Genomic DNA, 20,106 nt, shown 5'->3' with positions numbered 1-20,106 from the left:
TTCCTAGGGAGACTCAGGAAGTTTGGCATGAATCCAGACATCCTCACCAACTTCTATAGATGCACTATAGAAAGCATCTTGACTGTTAGCATCTCAGTGTGGTTTGGAAGCTGCACAGCCATGGACCGCAAGGCCCTACGCAGTGTGGTCAGATCCGTTGAGTTCATCATCGGTAGGAAACTCCCATCCCTTCAGGACATCTACCTTAAAAGATGCCTCCGAAGAGCTGGCAGGATCCTAAAAGACTGTCATCACCCATCCTTCAGACTGTTCACCCTGCTGCCTTCTGGTAGGCGGTTCCGAAGTGTCCGGTCTCGCCCCCGCAGACTGGAGAACAGTTTCTACCCTAAGGCCATCAGACTCCTAAATGAACAATAATGCACTCCTCACTTTACACTTGCCACTTTACTCTTCACTGGCTCACTTTTACTGCTGTTTGCACTACTTTCTCAGTCCAGCTCATGTTCAGTTTAGCTCATGTAGGTTGTTTATCTGTTTAGTATCTGTTTAATATGTGTATTTATGTTTAGTATCTATGGTAGTGTGGTATGGTGTCCTGTCTTAAGCATTTCAGTGCCCAGTCCAACTCTGTTGCTCTGTGTATCTGACAATAAAAGAGTTGACTTGACTTGACTTGTACCTGTATCATATCTGCGCTAATGACCAACTATTGCTGCCAATGTTACAACTACTCATACCCCATATATCTTGCGCTGTCATATCATACTGAATACAAATGCTATACAATACATTATCTGTAAGGTTGTGAGTGTGCAGTGGTAATGTAAGTTGATATTGATTATGTTTGTATTCAGTCACACACAGTAACAACAAACAAGTTCAACACCAATAATAATACATTCAAAGTGACTGAAAAGGCACAAGCTGAAGCATAATGCTTGTATTTAAGCCTGTCCTGTTTGACCAATTTAATCTACCCATCAACATATGCATTTTTTTTTTATTTTTTTTTTTACAAGTAATACATGTAATGGAAATAAAAAAACAAACAAAAGAATTGCCTCCAAAAAGTTAGTCACAAGAAGAGCAATGAAGCAAGATCCCAAATAAACAGCACAAAATCCTGCATACATTATGGACACTTGTAGCCCTCAAAAATGGCTTTAGCTACCATCCCTTTGAAAACAAAAAATGTCTTACACTTTCTTAAGATTATGTTAGCATCTTTCCATAATGAAATTCCAACAACAGATATACATATCCTTTTAATTAATTTTTTTGGCATTTGGTACACTAAATTTACAGACATCTCTGAGATTATATTTTGTCTCTTGAAATGAGAAAAACCTTTGTATGCTGACTGGGAGTTGGATTGATTTAGCTCGATACATTATTTGCATTATTTTATAATATACCAGATCATAAAATTTCATAACAAATGATTTCATAAACAATGGGTTAGTGGGTGCATAATAATCAACCTTATTTATTATCCTTATGGCTCGTTTTTGTAAAATAATGATTTCATTGACAGTTGTTTTGTATGTCAATCCCTAGACTTCCACACAATATGATATGTAGGGAAGTATAAGTGAACAGTAAATAATATGTAAGGCCTTATAGTTTAACATGCTTCTTGATTTGTACAAGATTTGTGCTATCATCTTAGAGATCTTTCCTTTGATATAATAAACATGTGGTTTCCATGTTAATTTATGGTCAATGACCACTCCAAGAAATGTTATCTCGGTCACTCGTTCAGCATCACTTATTTTTAATTGAATGTCCTTACCTATTTCCTTTTCGATTTCCAAATGAATTAGTTTTTTATTTTTCTATTGAGTGACAATCTATTAACATCAAACCAGGTTTTGAGGATAAATTATATTGCTTGACCGTGTGGCTGTTTGTCTCTGTTTTGTTATTGTTGTTGCCGACCACGAGAATGAGTAAGATCTTTAATAAAAGTCTCAACAACGTTTATAGGTTACGTGTAGCTATTTGTTTTGTCTTTGAATGAGTTGTCGTCTTTATAGTTCGCGTCTTAAGTGAAGCGCGCTTCATTCACAAAGTGGCGACTCTCGCCCACTCGAATTGTGCCTGATTCGCGTGAAGCGAATTGTGCCAAGCGAATGGCGACTCTCGCACATGCAAATTGTACCCGTTCGCAGACAAGACCTTAGCTCCACTCGCAGCATATTGAAAATTGGAGCTGTGAACTTAGTTCAAAATTATGAACAATGAACTGAGTAAGTTCATGTAGAAAGTGAACTTTCCAAACACTGAATACCTGAAGCCCTAGATGTTCGAACAGCATCACCAAAGAAAAAGCTGAAACATGTTGCACTTAAACTACCTGATTATATTATTATTTAAGCTATGCAGGCCGTCAGTTTTCTTCAATAGGCTAATTTAGAAGCAGAAATAGGCTAGATATTTGGCCGGCTTATCATTAAAATGTCGGGCAAATGAAAAACATTTTTCTCTGAACTTCTGGTTCAGAGAGGACCATCAGAGGACGTCAAGGGGACGTTTTGGAAGGACCGAATGCAAATGTCCCGCAGAGGACCACCGGTAAAGGTTACGGGGACGTTTTTAAAGGACGTCCTGGGGACTTATGCTGAGAGACCAAATAAGAACGTTCCTTAATAGTCCGTTTTAAGGCTCATGCGAACGTCACGCAGAGGACCTGCAGGTAAAGGTTACAGGACGTTTTTAAAGGACGTCCTGGGGACATGTGCTGAGTGACCAAATTATAACGTTCCTTAATAGTCCGTTTTAAGGCTCATGCAAACGTCATGCAGAGGACCTGCAGGTAAGGTTACGGAGACGTTTTTAAATGACGTCCTGGGGACGTGTGCTGAGTGACCAAATTATAACGTTCCTTAATAGTCCGTTTTAAGGCTCATGCGAACGTCACGCAGAGGACCTGCAGGTAAAGGTTACGGGGACGTTTTTAAATGACGTCCTGGGGACGTGTGCTGAGTGACCAAATTATAAGGTTCCCAAAAAGTCCGATTTAAGACTCATGCGAACGTCACAGAAGGACCAAACGTAGACTTGCTACGAACGTCAAAAACGTTCTGGTAACGTCCTCTAGCGAACGTTGTGGCGGGGACCAATTGGGGACTATTGGGGACCTTGCGAATGTCCTGTTAACGTCCTGGGGACGTTCCCTGTTTGCAGGGTGTTAAGTTCTCAACATTCGTTACATTTTCTTAATTGAAAGTTTATGAATTGTGAGGGGCATTTTGAACAATGGACTACTACCTACCCCAGGCAGGCATACCGCTTGGGTATGGCAACTAGAGTGTGGATCGGGCCAATTTTTTTTGTCCAAACCCGACAGTGTAGTGCCCGAGCCCAACAGCCTGCATTGACTACTAAGCAGAAATATCTCCATACAGAAGATTTCCATTTGTTTTGTGATGTTTTAAACTCTCAAAATGCCGTTGACGTCCCTTCTTAAAATATTTTAAATATGGAATGTTCAATTCCTTATCAGTTGATGTGGCAGAGCCCGAGTATAATTTCTAAATATTTCGGTTCCGGCGTCACCACATCTCCAAAGGTGGCTCTAAAACACCATCACTGACTAAACCACTTAGGCAGAACTCATATTATTGTCCGTAACAGTAGCACACCATGAAATATTTGCAGATTTTTTTGTGGCCCGAATGTTTGGCTGGCCCTTTTGCTAGGTCCAATGTTGTTGGGTTAAGGACTATATGAGTACCATGTGCTATGCAGGGACACTGGGCTGCAATCACAAGATATGTGATGTCTATCTAATGACCAACTACATCACAATTGGCTTGATGGGCTTGAGTGTAACTTTTGGTATGTACAAAGTGAAGAATCTCAGGGCGAGGCCAAAGGTCATACACCAACAAATGGTTTAGAGGTCTGACAAAAGCAAAAATAAAGATTGCTATACCTGTAGCTGTCGCTGAAATATACGCATATTTTCTTTATTTATTTATTAAAATATGTATCTGTTTGTTTCTTTGTTTGTGTGCTTGTGCATACCAAATTGTATTTTGTATTCGCTGAATCGAATTTTGGTTTTACATGTTAAGGACACATACTGGCGAAAAGGAGAATTGGGCCAGTTGGGATACTGTAGTCATGTGATGCACTTATAGTTAATAGCAGGTCAAATTTAAGTTTCGTTCTTTTGTACCTACAACGTGCATGAAGAAGGATGTATGGAGAAGGAAGATACTTCAGTGATTTCCTTATCTCCTGCAAAAATGCCATGCCTCACATACAAGGTCTGAGGGTTTTAGACGATTGTGAGGAAAATCACAAATTGCTCCAGAAACTTCCTGACTGGGCAACCACCCGCTGGAACCGGTATGTCACTAGGGCATTGGATGAAGGCAAACCATATCCAGGCTTTGAGGATTTCTCCAACTTCATAGCAGAGGAGGCACGCATTGCATGCAATCCAGTGTCTTCTCTTCTTGCATTAAAACAGAATGACAGAACTGATGAGAGATTAGGCAAGGGACAGAGACGTGTCAAAGCAAGCACACTAGCGACATCAACAAGGGTGAGTACAAGAACAACTTATAAGGACTCAAGAATATCAGATGGTTCTACAGCTAATCCTGCCACTCAAACCAAAAGACATAGAATGCATTTGCTGTCAACAGAATCACTTCATTTTTAAATGTGAAAAATTTACAGCAATGCCTCTTGATGAGAAGAAAAAATTCATCATGAGCAACAACATGTGCTTCGGTTGCCTGAGAGTTGGCCATGTTGCGAAAAATTGCCGGAATAGGGCTACTTGTAACATCTGCAGGAAGAGCCATCTGTCTCCGCTTCATGAAGAACGCTCTCTGGAAAGTAAGCCTGAAGCGTCATTACAAACATAAGATGCCTCTACTTCCTTATGTAGTTCAAACAAGGACAATACCGACCGCACTTCAATGATTGTCCCAGTGTGGCTCTCTCGTGCTGACAAGAGTAGCCCAGAAATGTTGGTGTATGCATTGTTAGACACACAGAGTAGTAGTACGTTCATCAACCAAGATGTGTGTGAAAAAATTCAAGCAAACTCAGAACCCGTCAAACTGAAGCTGTCAACAATGACAGACAAAGGTTCAATAGTGAATTGTCACACAACTCATACTTGATCACTGTCACAAGAAAACACAGCACCAAGGCCGAGGTCAAACCTTGAACGAACTTAGAGCCAATGGATATTGGATAATGGGTGCCAGCAAGGTAGTGGCTAAGCATATCAAGAGTTGTGTCACTTGCAGAAAGGCCCGTGGTCCTACCCAAGAACAGCGTATGGCTGACCTGCCAGTTGACCGAGTAGATCCATCTCCTCCATTCTCATACACAGGAATTGATTGTTTCGGCCCATTCTATACAAAACAAGGTAGAAAGGAGTTCAAGAGGTATGGTCTGTTGTTGACATGTTTAAGCTCCAGGGCCATCCACATAGAGATGTTGGAGGATCTTACGACTGATGCATTTCTAAATGCTCTGAGATGCTTTATCGCAATAAGAGGAGCAGTTAGACAGATCCGATCTCACCAAGGAACGAATTTCCTCGGAGCAAGGAATGAGTTGGAAAGATGTCTAAAGGAACTTGACAAAGAAAGGATTTCAACTTATCTTGCAAGAAAGGAATGTGACTTTGTCATGAATGTTCCTGAAGCAAGTCACATGGGAGGTATTTGGGAACGCCAAATACGGACTGTTAGGAGCGTGATGAGTTCTGTTCTGGCTCAAGCTAAAGGAAGGCTAGATGACTCGTCATTGAGGACATTCTTCTATGAGGCCATGTCGATCGTGAACAGTCGTCCGCTCACAACAAACACAATTAATGACCCCAAGAGTGTTGTACCTTTGACACCCAACCATTTGCTCACAATGAAGCCCACTGTGCCTCTCCCGCCTCCTGGAAAGTTTGTCCAAGAAGATTTATATGCTAGGAAAAGGTGGCGGAGAGTGCAATACTTATCAGAGCAATTCTGGAGCAGATGGCGCAGAGAATACCTGACCAATATAAGCCTCAGACAACAATGGCATGTGCCCAGAAGAAATGTGCAAGTTGGGGACATAGTTATTGTCAAGGATGACAATATTCCAAGAAATGAGAGGAAACTCGCCAGAGTTGTTGAAACAAGAGAAGAGGATGATGGTCTTGTGCGTAAAGTCAGCATTCAAACTAATTTAGGAAAGAAAGGTGAGCGCTTAACGCAACCTTCATTTCTTGATCGTCCAGTTCAAAAATTAGTTGTTTTAGTTGAGCATAATTCATAGTTCATTACATAATACTTATTCTAAAATCTTTAAAAAAGGCTGTTGATTAAAAACAAGGTTAATGGTTTACAATTTTAATGGTCAATTACCAAAGTTATGGGAAAATTACAAGATTCATGCAAATTTCTTTGAATATGGTAATATGAATCTTCTGTAATTTTGGTGGCAGTGTAGCTGTCGCTGAAATATACGCATATTTTCTTTATTTATTTATTAAAATATGTATCTGTTTGTTTCTTTGTTTGTGTGCTTGTGCATACCAAATTGTATTTTGTATTCGCTGAATCGAATTTTGGTTTTACATGTTAAGGACACATACTGAGAATTGGGCCAGTTGGGATACTGTAGTCATGTGATGCACTTATAGTTAATAGCAGGTCAAATTTAAGTTTCGTTCTTTTGTACCTACAACGTGCATGAAGAAGGATGTATGGAGAAGGAAGATACTTAGCTACGCTTAACTCTCTGGTTGAAGGGCGCACACGGTATGGTTTTGTATATCTTATTTGATTAGTTATGTTAAGGGTGTCAAAAGATAATTTGTTGATTCATAATATCATGGAGAGACTCATTTCCGTATTATATGCTGATGTTTAGAATGTGTTACATTTTATTTCAGTTTTTCACGGTGGTTTGGAGTACGAGAGGAAATAAAAAACTCATTAACCATCAGTTGGAGGCGCGTGGTTCATCTTTAGCCAGGAGAAAAGTTAGGAGCAGCTACAATACCTATCCTACCGTTGCGCGCAAATAGGAGTGTGTATGTGACAATTAAGGCAACTTAACTTATTTTTCAATATATTTTGAATAGACAGCTGCTTAGTTCTGTATCAAAGTATCTCCATACTGTTTATGAGGCGGTCATATAGGTTCAGTCGGCGTTTTTTTTCTTCTTTTTCTGTTTGCTGATTTTCTGTCAACGATTCCCGGGACACTGAAACACCGGGGTGCACGAAATTTAGTGGGCATCTAGCACCACTAGATTAGCGTGGAACCATTGATTTTCGTTTTGATCCGTTGCACCCCCGTTGGACTTGACCCCTTTTGAAGAGGGTGGGGTGATTCAGTTTTCTGTGAATAAGTCGAAAACCGTAGGGCTTAGGAGGACCACATTTTTTTTTGTATGTTGGTCTTTAGAGGCCACGTCAACCATTCCACTACCACTTATTTCATGTATAGCGCCACCTATTTACAAATGAAAAAGCAATAATGGAGTGTTGTAAAAAATGTTAATTGTAAGTTGACAAGGTCAAAACTGCACGAAATCGGAGGTGTGGGATCATTATGACACCTTCTGATTGCACGTTAAGTTTCGTGGAATTCCGTTCACGGGGGGGGGGGGGGGGGGGGGGCTTGCAATAAATTGATTTATATGGTTATTCACCAACTGGCCTGTAGGTGGCGCAACACAGTTTTCTTCTAATATCCCGAGAACTGTAGGGCCTTGGAGGGCCAAATAGTTTTTGTATGTTTGTGTTAAGGGGCCATGTCAACCGATACCATAACCAGTCATAACATGTATAGCGCCACCTAGTAAAAAATGTAAAAGCTAAAATGAGGTGTTTTAATCGCATATACAGCCGCGGAAAAAATTTAGAGACCACTTCAAAATTATCAGTTTCTCTGGTTTTACTATTTATTGGTATGTGTTAAAGTAAAATGTACTTTTTTGTTTTATTCTATAACCTACTGGCAACATTCCTATCAAATTTCAAATAAAAATATTGTCATTTAGATCATTTATTTGCAGAAAAATGACAATTGGTCAAAATGGCAAAAATGATGCAGTGTCTTCAGATCTCGAATAATGCAAAGAAAACAAGCTCATATTCATTTTTAAACTACACAATACTAATGCTTTAACTTAGGAAGAGTTCAGAAATCAATATTTGGTGGAATAACCTTGATTTAAAATCACAACTTTCATGTGTCTTGGCATGCTCCCCACCAGTCTTTCACATTGCCGTTGGGTGACTTTATGCTACTCCTGGCGCAAGAATTCAAGCAGCTCGGCTTCTTTTCATGGCTTGTGACCATCCATCTTCCTCTTGATCACATTTCAGAGGTTTTTTATGGGATTCAGGTCTCGAAATTGGGCTGGCCATGACAGGGTACTGATCTGGTGGTACTCCATCCACACCTTTACTGGCCTGGCTGTGTGGCATGGAGCATTGCCCTGCTGGAAAAAACACTTCTAAGAGTTGGGGAACATTGTCAGAGCAAAAGGAAGCAAGTTTTTCTTCCGGGACAACGTTGTACTTTGCCAGGCTGAGGTTTGTAAAAGACCATAAGGATTGAACCAAAGCGGACTGGAGGTCATCTTCTAAGTTCATCTTCTCTGAGTCCAATTTTTAGCTTTGCCCAACACATGGTCGTCTGATGGTTAGACGGAGACCTGGAGAGGCCTACAAGCCACAGAGTCTTGCACCTACTGTGAAATTGGACTCATCAGAGAAGACGAACTTAGAAGACCCTCCAGTCCGCTTTTTCAATCCTTATGGTCTTTTACAAACCTCAGCCAGGCAAAGTACAACGTTGTCCCTGCTCTGACAATGTTCCCCAAGTGTTTTTTCCAGCAGATGGCCCAAAACACCTTCCCATTATCATCATCAACTGGCACACCTCCAAGCGCACTCGCAGCGCATATCGGTACAATATATTTTTCAGTGTCTGAAGACTACATTAATCTAGTTTTCTCTAAGAAATACAAATATTGTGAAGCACTGACTGAATTTTATACTCCTATTTGCAATCTGTCTTCACACCTATGGTGACCTATATATATATATATATACGTATATATTTTTTTTACGTTACTTCTTAAATATGTTTTACGGTCTCCGGAAGTTCAACGTAAGAACATATCTCTACGTTATTAATGAACACCTGAAAATTGGTTCTTACACAGCCGAAGTGTTCTCAGCTGTGCCAATTGAGGTAGAGGATTCTGGGATTCTTACATTTGGATTTGCATACATACACGCAACACGCCCAGCCAGGGCACGCAACCGTATTGACGTGTGCGTTCCCTACAGCAAGCCTAGCTAACGGTATGTCTTAAATTGAGACCGTTATGATCTGGTAAAATAAGCAAGCTGTTGTCAACATCGAGATTATCTATTTTAACATGTTAGCCGTAGTCACTTGCTTACAATCGATGAGCAAGCTATCCATGGTGGTAGTTGTAAATAGGGCAATCTTATCATTTCTAATACTGTAACTTGTGTCAAAATAAGTTAACCAGCTAGTTTGTTATACTAAAATCACTGTGTTACACCAACACTTACATTATAAACAATGTTAATATGTTATCTAGATTGTTAATATGTTATCTAAAGGTGTTGAATTGGCCAAGTAAAGCTTGCGTTTCACAACACTTACATTATAAACAATGTTAATATGTTATCTAGATAGATGATTCTGGAATAAAACATGGATAAATGGATACAAAATAAATGAAAGGACATTTATAATAGACAAAAAATTGCGATTAAATATTGTCATAGTTTGACAGCACTAATTTCAAGTATATTTATCTAATACGCTTTGAGTGTACTAACCAATAGGCTTTGTAGTTATAACCATCTGATCTGATAACCATCTGATCTGATCTGATCTGATACTATTCATCTTGCAAACTATACCTACCTTGGAGTGTTACAATAGCCAGTATCATTTTATTCCATGTGTCCATCCAGGCAAATTGGTGGATCCAAATGTTATTAAAAAACAAGCATATATGATGTAATTTCTTTGAAATCAACCAAAATAATGTTAAGTGTATGGGTATTTTTCCCAGTAGGCCACTGACCGATACGTGCGATCCATTGAGTGGGCGATGCGCTGTGTACTTAGTGGGCCGCGTGCTGTGTATTGAGTGGGACGGTCTGACAGTAACTCCCGGGCCACTTTTTCCCCCCAGTCCGCCCCTGTCCACAGGAATTCGGCCATTTTGAGTGGAAGATGCGTTTTGACGGCGTTTGCACACCTCGCATCTGATTGAACTCCTCTGACAGATTTAATGGTAACGCCTTGAAATGTGGTCAGGTTACTCTTCAGCCACGGGCGACTAAAAGTTATAGAAGATTTTCTCATTAGTCGGAAGGTGTGGCCGTGGCAGACCCTCAAACTTTGCCAACTTGCCAGTGCTTGCCACAAAACACAAAGTCTCTTACACTAATAATAATAATAATAATAATAATAATAATACATTTTATTTGTATTGCACTTTACATCATACAGATCTCAAAGTGCTACATATACATATAAGACAACAACAATTAACAATGATTAGCAGAAAGCTTTTGAAAAAAGATAGTTTTCAGGCCTTTTTTAAAAACGTCAATAGACTGTGGGGCCCTGAGATGGTCAGGGAGGGCATTCCACAGCCTTGGGGCAGCAGAGGAGAAAGCCCGGTCACCCATGGTGCAGAGCTTAGTTCTGGTGGCTTGAAGGGTGTTTGCGGATGCAGAACGGAGGGAGCGTGAGGAGGTCTGGGGGGAGAGGAGTTCCCTGAGGTAGGGGGGAGCATGTCCGTATAGGCATTTGTGGGTGAGGAGGGAGACATTGAACTCTATTCTGAGTGGGACTGGGAGCCAGTGAAGTGCTTTCAGGGTGGGGGTGATGTGGTCGTGTTTACGCACCCTCATCAGGATCCTGGCAGCGCTGTTCTGGATATATTGCAGTCTCTGTATGCTCTTGCCAGGGATCCCAATGAGGAGTGCGTTACAGTAGTCCAGTCTGGAGGAGACAAAGGCATGGACAAGCTTGCTTCTCTGCATCTGCCAGGGTGAGTGATGGCCGGAGTTTGGCAATGTTCCTGAGGTGATGGAATGAAACCTTGCAGAGGTGTTTGATGTGGGTGTCATAGGTCAATTCAGCATCCATTTTAACACCCAGGTTGGTAACTGATTTAGAAAGAGAGATGTTTTGGCCAGAGAAGGTAATGCTAGTGATGGTGGAAGAGCGGAGCTGATGTGGTGTGCCGACTAGTATGGCTTCCGTTTTCGAACTGTTCAGCTGCAGGAAGTTTACCTTCATCCACGCCTCAATCTCCTCCAAGCAGGTGGTCAGAGTGGACCTACTACTACATTGCAAAAAAAAAATATACCAAAACAATCCACAAAAAAGTAGTATACAAAACATTACATAACCAAATCATCAAAATCTATCACAAATTATTCCTTTAATACATAAAAATTAAACAGAAACCAATTTACACACACAAAACACATAAAAACACAATCACACTGACAACCATGACTCATTCTGTGCCAAAACCTACTGAACAGTTCGGCGGTCATATTTTGTAACGCTTTGCGTTACGTCTAGTTTTTCTCATATTTCAGCATTTATAGTTCAAGTGAAATATTGAACACATCAATGATGTCATACCTGAAATAGGAGCATTGTTACGGGAGTCATACAGCATCCCAAGCTGAAATGGTCTTCCCAAGGCAGAAACCTCTATGGTGTCGGCAGATTTCAGCTGGTAAACTTAATATGGCTTTGGTATACGGGTCATTCCACGCAAAACGGGACAATTTAAGGAAATATCCCCACTCGACCGTCTCAGATTTGGGTGAAAAAAATCAAGGTTGTTCATACACTTCTTAATAGGAGGAGCTAGCTTAAATACTTTTCTAGTAATAGCAATTTGAAAATTGCTCTTCATAAACATCTTTTTGTGACAAAACTATTGGGAGTAAAGAGCTAATATTTTGGACTATACCTTAACCCTTCCAAAACGATCTGCGCCCGTGGGGCGTTTGGTGGTATTTCTATTAATAGAATGTAAAATCTCCGCGAGTTTTTGTCCTCCAAACATAAAACTAACACCCTGAGAAAGCTTGAATCTTCTAGTTTTCAAATATATCCAGTTCGAAACAAACAAATGAATGAGCACTTTGTAAGGAGAATACAGGTAAAGCCTTGCATATTTCTCTCTCAGAGTGTATAAGCAACCTGTGATTGCCCACCCATTAGCGGATTAGGGCTATTCATATGATAAGATCATGGTAAATCTCCGATCGCTATTGGGTAATGACGTTGCAGTAAAACGTGAGAAAACGCCCCATTTTTCCGTATAAACAAGGCAGCATGTTAGGATGTTTACATTTGGACTGAAGAGATACACGATGGCGAACTCCTTCTCTGCTGCCGAAGCCTTGCGCCAAATTCAAGAAGACCTAGTCAGCGAGGAGGAAACCACATCCTCGGATGAGAGCGATGACGATATGGAAGATGAACACATGCACTTTGAGCTTCGTCTTTACCCCGTTGAGGATATCCCTGTTGAGTAAGTTTTATTTGTTTATTTGTTCACCTAGCTCTTGTAATGAATGCTGTTGATTAACTTATAGGGAGTAAAATGCTCCTCTGAGTTGAACGAAATATTTTAGTATGCTACTGTTTGCATAGTGAATACATTACTTTATGCTTCTAAGACTATTGTGGTAGAATATAATTCTCAGAGTTGCGTTAATGATGTTAGGCTATATCAACGATTGTTGTTGACGTTTCGAGTTGGTTGTCTGTGCTGATATACCGTAAGTAAAACATACTTGGTGACTATATTGCAGCCATTGATGTAAAAATGCAAACGTGTCTTACTGTTATAGCGAGTAAAATGCACGTCGGTATGCTATGAGTTGAATGGAATGTTTAGTATGCTACTATTTGCAGAGCGATTAAATCACTTTATGTCGCTAAGACTATTGTATAGTAGAAAACATATTTAATTAACAGAGTTGGGTAAATGATAACAGGCTGCACATATAAACGATTGTTGTCTGTTCTGAGATTATTAAAACATAGAACTACATGGTGACTATATTGCAGCGGATGATGTAAATTGCAATCGCTAAAAACGTGTCTTACTACTGTGGGTAGTCGTTAGTGTAATTATGACGCGTATGGTAGGTGTGAATCAAAACTAGGAGGTGTTTGTGATCGAAACTGTAGTCGTTAGAGCGCTAAAGTGATATGTGTTACAATGCCCGAACATAAAATGAAAGAGCAACAGTTAATTTTATTTTACTTTATTACAGAAACTTGTAGAACATTGCACCTACACCGCCAAGGAAGAGATCACGCTGTCAGCCTAACCCAGATCTGTCGTCATGGAAGTCAGAGGGTGACAATGATGCAACTCCATCAGCACTGAGGTTTTTTTCCTGCAAGGGAGCCTGGTGTGCAGCTGAATGCAGCAGACAACCACACTCCTCTAGACCTCTTCAAGTTGTTCTTTTCAGAGGATGCTGTGGAAACCCTCTGCCAGAACACCAACAAGCAAGCTGCTAGGAGCATTGCCAGAGGTGTAAAGTACAAATGGGTTGATGTTGGAGTTGCTGAATTCTACAGATACATTTGACTGGTTTCTGCATGTGCATGATCAAGCTGGATCACATTTCTGACTACTGGAGGAGAAACACCAACTTCTCCATCCCTTTTGTGGCAGATGTGATGGTAAGAGACAGGTACCAAACCATATCATGGAATGTGCACATGAGTGACCCAAGCGAGGACATGGTGAATGATGCCTACCTTTATGTACCTACTTTTATGCACCTGATTTTATGTACCTACTATGCCTTTACTTTTATGCACCTTATTAAATTCACCTTCTTATGCACCAAGCTTGTTTGCAATTTCTTGTATCTACTTTCAAAGCTGATGGTTGTGGGGGAGAGATAGCCACAATGACAGTCCAGGGCCATTGACAAGTGGGCCACTGACAGGTGAGCCATACTGGGGAGGGGCACTCACAGGGCAGTTTACACCTCTTTCATCAATATGCATAGTGGTCTAGGTGGAAAAAAGTGTCACCTTGTAAAATTCTTATGATAAGTGTAGAAATCACACACACTTTCTGAATGCTAAACTCACCTATGTGGAGCAAACACATATGTTTACAAGGTTCAGAGTAAAAAAGAAAACTTCCAAAATATTTACAATGTGTTTTTTGTAAAAAGTCTGAGCACCTCTAAAGCTAGAGTTAATTTTAGTGTCTTTAGATTTCATTTTAATAAAAAACTTTTTTTACTACATTTCTTTTACTCTCATTTTATTATTGCTGAGTTGTTCTAGAATATAATCATAAATTCCACTTTTGCCTAATGGTTTTTAGTTAGGTGAAATATACACAAATATCAGGCATGGCAGACTACCTAACAGAGTCAAAAAAAGCCCTCTGGGTTGGAAGTGTTAAGAAGTATATGAACAACCTTGATTTTTTTTTTTTTGCCGAATCTGAGACTGTCGAGTGGGAGCCATTGTCCCGTTTGGCGTGGAATGACCCTTAATTAAGTGTTTTGGGCTGAGATGGTGTACCATTTGGAATTTTATTTCTATGGCATAAGGAAGGAGTGACATGCCCTTTGAAGTATTATATATCCTAGTGTGAGTGGTGTGAGGTTAGTATTCAAGCCAGGTTATAACCACCAAGGGAAGATCTTGTGTTATTATAATGCAACTAAGGGGGGTTTAGTCTTAATGTTGTGATAAGCCATATGGGCAATAGTTGTCTGCTAAACAGGGTTCAGCAATCACATCGCAGCCAACTATAGGAATAATATATACAGAGGTGTAAAGTAACAAATTACATTTACTCACGTTACTGTAATTGAGTAGTTTTTTTTTGTGTACTTTGTAATTTATTTTGCAATTGTAAAGTAGTTTTTGAAATCGGTAATTTAACTTTTACTTAAGTAGATTTTGACTGAAGTATTGTACTTCGCTACCATGGAAATTACATCCGTTACTGAGTAAAAAAAAAAAAACATAGTTCAAGAAAGTAAACCGAAAAGCGGGAATCGCAACGACAATTCTCATTGCAGTGGTGGATGCTGCATAGAGAGGATGTTAGAGTCGATGCAAGCCGCCTGTGCCGAGTCACGAAAGATAGAGATGGAGGAAGCTGGAGGAAGATAATAGTGTGAACTACCAACAAGCTGCGGACGACCAACAAGCTGAGGCACTGAACTTTCCACGAGTTAAAAGTAAAGAAGATGAAGAAACCCCGTGTTCACATCTCAGCAAGCAGTTTGCCTTCCAACCTAAAAGAGGCTACAGCTATTCATTGCTGTAAGCTATGCCTACCCTGCCAGACAGAACTTTCTACTTAAAAGAATTAATCTTCAAATCGGCGCAAGCATGTGTTGGTAAGAACAGTATTTTTCCCTTGCCATTAGTAGTTCAGACAGCGTTTTTATTGTTTAGTTAGCTTTAACAATAAGCAACATATTCATGTCATGGCACTAGTAGACTAATTTTGGCTAGCACTTGCAACCGCCCTCAGTATGCCAACGTCGACTAGCTAGCTAGCTAGACTAGCTGTACACTCGTGTACACCCCTTGTGTCCATCTCATCTAATGGACTAATAATAATAATTCCATTCCATTCCTGTCTTCCATTCGTTTCAGGTCTTAGCATTATTATGTTCAGTCACTCATGTTGTTAAAACTGCAGATCAGTCATCAGCAATGAAAACACCACAAAAACTGATATTAGGCAAATCATTTGGCTGCCTCCCATGCTCTGAAACAGGAACAATGTTTAGTCAGATATTGATAACAATAAGTGGTGGCCTTGCAAAGTGCACGTCATGTTTATGCTCATGCTCAGGTGTCTTGGTTAGCAAGAATTAAGGATTATGAATTGTGATCCATGTAGAAATAGAAAATAATGTAATCATTCTGTATATACTGTAGGTCTGTCATCTCAAGTAGCTATTTATAGCTATGGCCCCGTTCCGAAGGGCTTAAAATGCCTCCTTCCTTCCTTCCTATTCAGACAGCAAGGACTGTCCCAATGTTCTTAAACCTTCAGTTCCGCTTTAGTCAGAGACCTTGAAATACGTCACATAACGGTCGTTTTTCAAGAGAGCGTCTGAGCTCCCTTGATGCCCTAATGGCGGCATTTATTACCCATAACTCTGTGCGCCATTCCCTAACCGGAGCTTTTCGCTTTATTTCGAAAACAATGGTGGACATAATGGTTACGGTGGCTACTGTAGCAGAGTCAGTAGACCACAAGGCTACAGACCGTAAATGTAAATATCAGCAGTAATTGCAGTAATTGCAGTAATTCCACCACCCGGGAATAGCCCGTTGGTGCACTTTTAATCAGACACTTTTCGCTTGATGAGCGGGGGCAATTATGCCGTGATTGATTAACAAAGAATTGTCTGAATTCGTTAGGGAGGTATACGTTAGCCATGTCGCTGTCAGTAGCTGATGATGATTTCTCGCTTGCTAACAACGTGCTTGCTAACGCACAGCGTGATGACACCACATACTGCCGTCTGACAGAGCGCGCTAGTGCGAGCAGATATGTACACACTGCGTGATGACGCCACATCCTGTCTGAATAGAGTGTCCCGAATCATCGAAAATCAACGTTTTTTTGGCATACCTTGATGTCTCGTCAGACACCTTTCTGACTGGACATCGAGGAGTCAAGAGAGCTATCTAGGCCGCAAGGTGAAGCACGAAAAGTCCTTTAGAAAACGAATCCCGTTCCACTCACTGGCATCTACACAATCTTTAGCTTATAAAAAAGAACGAGTCGTGGTTAGTTACCAAAAAAAAGTTCGTCGCTGATTTTCCAGTCGATTGTCTATATGGCTTTGTTTTATGCAGAACTAGAGACTTCAGAGCGTAATAAGATTTTTGTCGGGAGCCGTGCCACGGTTCGACACGTGATCATGCTACACCAATGACAAGGCTGCATTTGTCAACAGAATGGAAAAATGGCGGCTCCCGTGTGGTTAGAAACATCGTTAAAGATAGAGGAAAACATCCGAACATCCTCAAAAGTGGGCTAAATTAATTCTAATTAGTGCTGTATAGATAGCCGCGTCCAAGAATAACAATGAGGCAAATATACGATAATGTTATTTTTATGTTAAGTCATTTACATCAAGTTTGACATACATGGGAATACCCACCGAAGAAATCAAGGCAAAGACTGTACTTCCTACGTCAGCTGAGGTGATCTTAATTATGAGAAATCATAGGCTTAGATGATACACAAACAATTCCATGCAACATTGTAAGAACTCATGAGCATTTCTTAGAAATCACAAAGAAATGATGACATCGTCTGACAGATGAACAAAGACAAGAATTATGACTCTGGATGTCACTTCCACCAGCTCCAAAGGTGATCCTTGAGCTGGTTCACTGCCCCTGCAAAAACTATGTTTGCCTGCGAGTTTAACTAACTTTGACACTATGGATTTAAGAAAATGGGCAAAAACTTAAGGTGGCAACAACCACACACACACTCCACATACAAACACACACACCCCACATACAGTAGGCTACACACACATTTCACTCCACATCGACACATAGCCTACACACGCACACACACACTCACAGGTGAGATTTCATTCACAACAATAAACCCTCATTCCCCTATAACATTACAGCTCCACTCCCAGATTCTCTCTCTCCCACACACACACACTTACAGAAATACAATAATCATCCCAACTTTCAACTTTAGAAATCCAGCGAGGGGGTTGACTTTTCCTCATTGATCTGGAGCACTCACACCTAATTGTAAGCCCTGTCAGACCCTCGTTTGTAATTGTGATTAACATTAAATAAGGGTTAAATACATTATATCAATAAGACACAGCACAAAATACAGTAGTAATAAGGATGATAAGTGCAACGGCCCAGTGGTTGAGAAACACTGCACTAGGACATCAAGTCTGAAATGCCATCAGCGGTTGCACAGTGAAGAAAAGCCACTTAAATGCTTGAATTCTGAAGTTTGCCCTTCTCAAATGCATATGTTGATACTCATGCCATGTGGAAAAACTTCTTAACAAGCTGGGTCTTTAAAACGTCACCTGATAGTACATGGCAGGGAAGGTCCACATAAATGTGCCTGACCTTTTATATGTTTACAATATGTAAAGGCATTTTCACTGGCATTTTCATATGCAAAAACATACTATGTGGGAAAACATTTACAAGGTCTTCAACTCTCTGTGTGTGTGTGTGTGTGGAAGAGAAGACTGGAGAGAAGCCTCGTGAAGGTGCCCAGTGTGTGCACACTCACACTCACACACATGCACATCCTAATATAGGCTGTAAGGTGAACCCTGTTTCCGTTTTAACCCGCTACACTGTCTGGCATCTACAGATGTGGCAGTCATTGCTGTAAGTGTGCAGACAGATTTGCCATGCACTTTTATATGTTTTCACAGGGACTGGCAACAGGACATGTATCATTGACATTACCAAGGTGTCATCAGCTCTTGGAACCAGTGTGTGTTCAGCCTTGATCGGAATTCAAACATTCTCTGGGTGTGACTCCACAAGTGCCTTTTATGGCAAAGGAAAAAGAAAGACATTTTCTGTTGCATGTGAGAAAGATGAGTACCTAAAGGCTTTTAAAAGTTTAGGTACTAACTTAAACTTGGAGCAGTCAACATTTGCATTTCTTTTCCAGTATGTATGCCACTTATATGATCAGTCGGCTGCTGATAATGTAAATAAAGCTAGGTTCAAAGCTTTCTGTATGACATCATCAGCCTTGCCAGAATTATCCATTCCCCCTACCACTGATGCCCTCCATCAGCACTGCAAAAGGGCAAACTACCAGGCTGCAATAATGAGGTCCTGTCTCAAACATAATATAAGTGCTCCATCACCTGCTTGATATGGTTGGCAAATAGAGGATGGGAACTTGCACGTCACCTGGATGACTAGAAATCCAGCCCCTGACAGTGTTTTGCATGTGGTACACTGTGGCTGCAAAGGTGCCTGTGAGACAGACAGATATTTTTCTGCAGGATTGTGTTGCATGTAGTTGACCTATGTCGTTGCTGTAGGAACTGGAAGATAACGGTCCTGACACTGACACTAACAGTGAGGACTGAGTGTCCCTAATCTGTTATTTCTTATTCAGTTTTGTACAGTTTTATTTATCATATTTCATGTTTCATGAAGAGTGTTTTTATGGTTCATTAGTGTTGTTTTCATTTGTGGAAGAATGAATGAATGAATGAACAAACAGATGGTCATTGGTATTTACAATTACTGCCTTTTATTGATACATGGAGGTTTATTTGTCACATACATAAAAATACTACTGTTTTTTCTGTGCGAGTGTGGAGAAAGAAAGATCAAGAAATATTTTTCATAAATAGCAAGAGGGAGTTTAAAGAGCAGTGTGTGAAAAAAGGTGTAATTGATGTTTTATAGTCATTGTGTGTGTTCAGGATAAGGAATGCTTGAGGAAAGAAGCTCCTCCTCAGTCTCTCTGTTCTGGTCTTGTAGCAGCAGAGACGTTTGCCTGACCTCAGTGTTTTGAAAAGTCCATGGTCAGGATGTTAGGAATCCTTTACAATACCTTGGGCGCTGGTAGGTAGGTCTTCTCTTGCAGGTCTCCTGCAGAATATGGAGAGATGCTCTGATGATTCGGTGCTGCAGTCACAGGCTGTACAGTTCCCATACCAAGTGATGCTGTCAGGACACACAGCTGATGGTGCTTAACTTCCTCAGCTGATGTAGGAAGTACAGTCTTTGCCTTGATTTCTTCGGTGGGTGTTCACAGTCCATGTAAGATCTTCAGTAGGCTAATGGGTATTCCCATGTATGTCAAACTTGATGTAAATAACTTAACATAAAAATAACATTATCGTATATTTGCCTCATTGTTATTCTTGGATGCGGCTATCTATACAGCACTAATTAGAATTAATTTAGCCCACTTTTGAGGATGTTCGGATGTTTTCCTCTATCTTTAACGATGTTTCTAACCACACGGGAGCCGCCATTTTTCCATTCTGTTGACAAATGCAGCCTTGTCATTGGTGTAGCATGATCACGTGTCGAACC

The sequence above is a fragment of the Sprattus sprattus genome, assembly GCF_963457725.1.
Source record: "Sprattus sprattus genome assembly, chromosome: 13".
Lineage (NCBI taxonomy): Eukaryota > Metazoa > Chordata > Actinopteri > Clupeiformes > Clupeidae > Sprattus > Sprattus sprattus.
The sequence above is the reverse complement of the archived record's forward strand: the minus strand, read 5'-3'. Positions refer to the sequence as shown.